This window comes from Canis lupus, chromosome 21 (assembly GCF_048164855.1).
Source record: "Canis lupus baileyi chromosome 21, mCanLup2.hap1, whole genome shotgun sequence".
In the NCBI taxonomy this organism is placed as follows: domain Eukaryota; kingdom Metazoa; phylum Chordata; class Mammalia; order Carnivora; family Canidae; genus Canis; species Canis lupus.
In genome coordinates, this window is record NC_132858.1 from 26,621,072 (window position 1) to 26,625,215 (window position 4,144).

Here is a 4,144-nt window from a genome sequence, read left to right on the forward strand (position 1 = left end):
GTTTTAACTTTCAAATCTATCCTCTGCCAAAATTAAAAACACAATACCTGAAAGATTTTGTGAGGGAATGCTTACAAGTTTTTTTAATGAATAGATAATTCTGAATTTACTTAATCAATTCCAAGAAGCCGTGAAGAAAGTAATGCTTCCAAATTATTGTTGTGGTGTCAGCAGCATCGTAACTGCACAACCTAAATTTAACACTATGAATAAATATGATGCTGAGAGCAAAATCATAATACCATTCATCTGGTTATTAAACTATATTATAAGGCATTATGTGTAAATACTGCATGTATAGGTTGGTATATTAAAATATGCCCAGAAAGAGTTTCCAGCAATTTATGATAATAGGTACCTACGTGAAAGGAATTTAGAGGAAAAAAGGAGCAATGGTTTTATTTCCAGTGCTTCACTGATCTAAAAATAATTTGAAATATACAGATAGTTCAACTCCTAGATAAAAAGTCCCTTAAAATGTGGATGTATATGCACTGTAAAGATATTAAAAGAATAGTCATAGCAAGATCACTGTTTAAAACAAAAAAAAAAAAAAAAAAAAACAACTCAAAACAACCTATGAATCTACCAAAGGAGAATGATAACACATCTTATTGTATTTAATATGGAATCATTATTATTGTATATCATTAAATTAATGTCTGCATTATCATACATACAACATAGATGAACTCCACAGAGTATTTTTGTTGCTGTTTTGTTTTGTTAGGTAGTTGACATCTTTATTGTTTTGGAGGCCAGGAGCAGGTACTCAAGATCTCTGCGTGGGGCCGGCCGCTTCCTCTTCAGCATCACAGGCTCGGGCTGGATAGGATGGTGCTGGCTCTAAGAACAGTGGCATGTGCAGATCCGGGCTGCACTTGTTCTTGTGGGTCACCGCCCGGTTTTCACTGAGGCTGGCCTGGGCGATCTTGTAATGGTGATCCACTTGTCAGAGGTGGCAGGTTTTCTCTGGCCACATCTCTGTTTTGACCACCATTATACCTCTGCCTTCACCATAGGCTCCACGCCCACAGCCTTGTGGTGAATCAGCCTATAGTAGCAGAGTTGCCAGCCTTCGGATTATTGGGCTTCTTGCTATATAATGTCTACTTATTCCTCTTGATCAGGAAGCTGGAGCAGGTGTAGAGAACCATCCATTGCAGGTGGGTGGACATAGCTGCAGCTCCTCTTGCTTGGGCGCGGCTGGAGGCAGAAAGAACCACAAACATATTATTGATGAAAGAAGTCGAATAAAAAATAATATGAAATGTAGGATTCCATTTACACAAAATTTAAAACAGGTCAAAATATCTCTGGTGTTAGTAGTCAATTGTTAACCTCCGCACAGGGGAGCTACTGTCCTATGGCTTGATCTAGGTTCTGGTTACACACAGGTGAATATAATTTGTCAAAATTAATCAAGCTGTACTGATGTTTTGTGTTCTATTCTGTATGCAACTTACATTTCAGTATAAAATATACCTTCACTAGATTGATCTGAAGCCAATATGCAGATTGAGTAGATGTTAAAAGTGAGTAGTAGGATAATAGGTGTGTATATTATTTCTGAATAATGCCTAATTTAATATTAAATAAAGTACTTGTATTTTCATCTATGAAACATTGACTGCTACAGACATTTCCCCCTGACTGTAATCATGTAGCAAACAGAATAAAATATATGGAACTTTAGATATTGGGTGATAGGCACTGAATTTCTAGGATGTTTGGAATAAGGAAAATATTTAAGGTAAGCCCTGAATTTTTTCCAGCTTACTACACAGAATGAGTTTCCAGATCAAGAATAGGAAGTGAGATTCCCCAACGACTTCAGGTCTCAATGACTTACAAGAGAGTTGGATTTGGGGAGGGAGAAGCAACTTAAATTCATGATACTGAATACAGATGAATACAGGAAGGTGAGAGGTTGAGAGAGAGGGAGAGATAGAGAAAGAAAGAGAGACCCACAGATCTTCAAAGAACTCCCTTAAGTTTTTGGCTGAGTGTTGAACAGCACATACAGGAAAGGAATATCCCTCCAAAAACATTAAAAAATAACAGTGGAAAGCAATAGCCCACAGACAATGCCCGGGGGAAAAACAGTTCATGTTTCTACCAACCAGAGTGGATAGACTTCAAAATGGATTAAATATGTGTAAATATACAAATGTATTAAATATACATAAAATGTCCAACATATCAATGGATATAATTTTCAGAAGAGTTTCAGTTTACTAGTGGGCCTAAATTAGGATTGGAATGAAGGCTACTCTGGACTCACCATAATTAAAGTTTAAATACAAGTTTTAGAGTAATTGAACTCATCTATAAGTAACTTAACTGTGTATCAGAACAAAGGTCATCACTCTCTAAAGTGATGATATAAAACAATATAAACATTTAAGGTAAATTAGTAATGTCCAACATTCAACTAGAAATTTCAAGCCATGCAAAGAAACAAGAGAAATGTGACGCATAATCAAGAGAAACATGAATCAATAGAAACAGACCAGAAATGACAAAAATGATGGAACTAGAAGGCTATAACTTTAAAATAGTTATTTTTTAGCCTACAATGTACTCAAGGATGGAAAGAAAAACATGAATTTCATCAGGAAAAGTTAGAATTATAAAACTGGAAATTATAGTGATAAAAAAAGTTAACTCTTAAATGAAATATATGCTAAAGAGGATAAGAAGAAAATTGAAAGCCATATGAAAGATCAATATAATTGAAAATAGTTATAAGATTATAAAAAATAAAGCACAGAGAAAATTATCTAAAAATAACTAACAGAACAATGAGCTATACAACTTTCTTTACCATATGAATGATAATGATTTTGTTCCAAAAAAGGTGTAAAAGGTGGAGCTATATAGGAAAATAATAACATAAAGTCTTCCAAATTTCTTTAAATTGTATCCAAACCCCAAGCATAAGAAAAACACTATAGCAAAACATGTTATTGTCAAACTGCTGAAAACCAACAATAAAAATAAGGTTTAAAACTAATTAAGACCAAAAAGATACCTTACATATAGGACTAATAAGAAAAAAAATTAAAATGCAGGCAGCCCAGGTGGCTCAGTGATTTAGCACCCCTTTGGCCCAGGGCATGATCCTGGAGACCCGGGATCGAGTCCCGCATTGGGCTCTCTGCATGGAGCCTGCTTCTCCCTCTGCCTGTGTCTCTGCTTCTCTCTCTCTGTCTCTGTGTCTGAGAGAGACATGAATAAATAAATAAAATCTTAAAAAAAAAGCAAGCTGAAGTTGATAAAGGACATAACCCAGATATAGAAATTTTTTAAAATACATAATTTTTGAAACAAACATAGCTTAAAATTAAAAAAAAATTAAAATTACTGATTAAATTAACAGAAAAGCTGACACAAGAACTTGCACAAATAACCACACAGATAATATTATAAGCTTTTTCAGAAATAATTTTTAGAAATAATTATTCCAATCTTATATAAGATAGGCTAAGTGATTTTGAGGAAGCATGATCAACTCTTCTCAATATAAGAGGGTAGTAAAATTTTGCCTTCCAAGCAAGATCAGATAGGTTGGTTATGTTTTTTCTACTCAGGAAAAATGAGCTCCTATGTGGGTTAACACATGCAGATTGGCTGGAAAGCTTGGGCCTGCTTGGAACAACATTATTATTTTAAAGAGATGAGATCCAGAAAGAATCTATTACCATCTATGAATTGGAGAGATAAATCCTAAATTCCTGAGAGAAAGGGACAGGAAGAAGAGAAAAAAAAATTACATTTATTGAGATGTTAAAAATCTTACTTATTACCATAGAATCAATTAGTTTAATAGCTGGAGCTTGAGCCTATATATGATATATTATACTCTTTTTAATTCCTAATCCAGTTGACATCATTACTAGATTTTAAGCTTGAAAAGGTTATTTATTTGTGGGTTAAATTATGAGTTGAGGGCAGCCCGGGTGGCTCAGCGGTTTAGCACCACCTTCTGCCCAGGGTGTGATCCTGGAGACCCAGGATCGAGTCCCACGTCAGGTTCCTTGCATGGAGCCTGCTTCTCCCTCTGCCTGTGTCTCTGCCTCTCTCTCTGTGTCTGTCATGAATAAATAAATAAAATTAAAAATAAATTAAAAATAAATTATGA

The 4,144-nt window shown here is 34.8% G+C and overlaps 1 pseudogene; it reads right to left on the reverse strand.

Annotated features, from left to right (window-relative positions):
* Window positions 1-726: 726 nt before the first annotated feature.
* Window positions 727-1,178, reverse strand: LOC140613238 (large ribosomal subunit protein eL28 pseudogene; annotated as a pseudogene).
* Window positions 1,179-4,144: the final 2,966 nt, after the last annotated feature.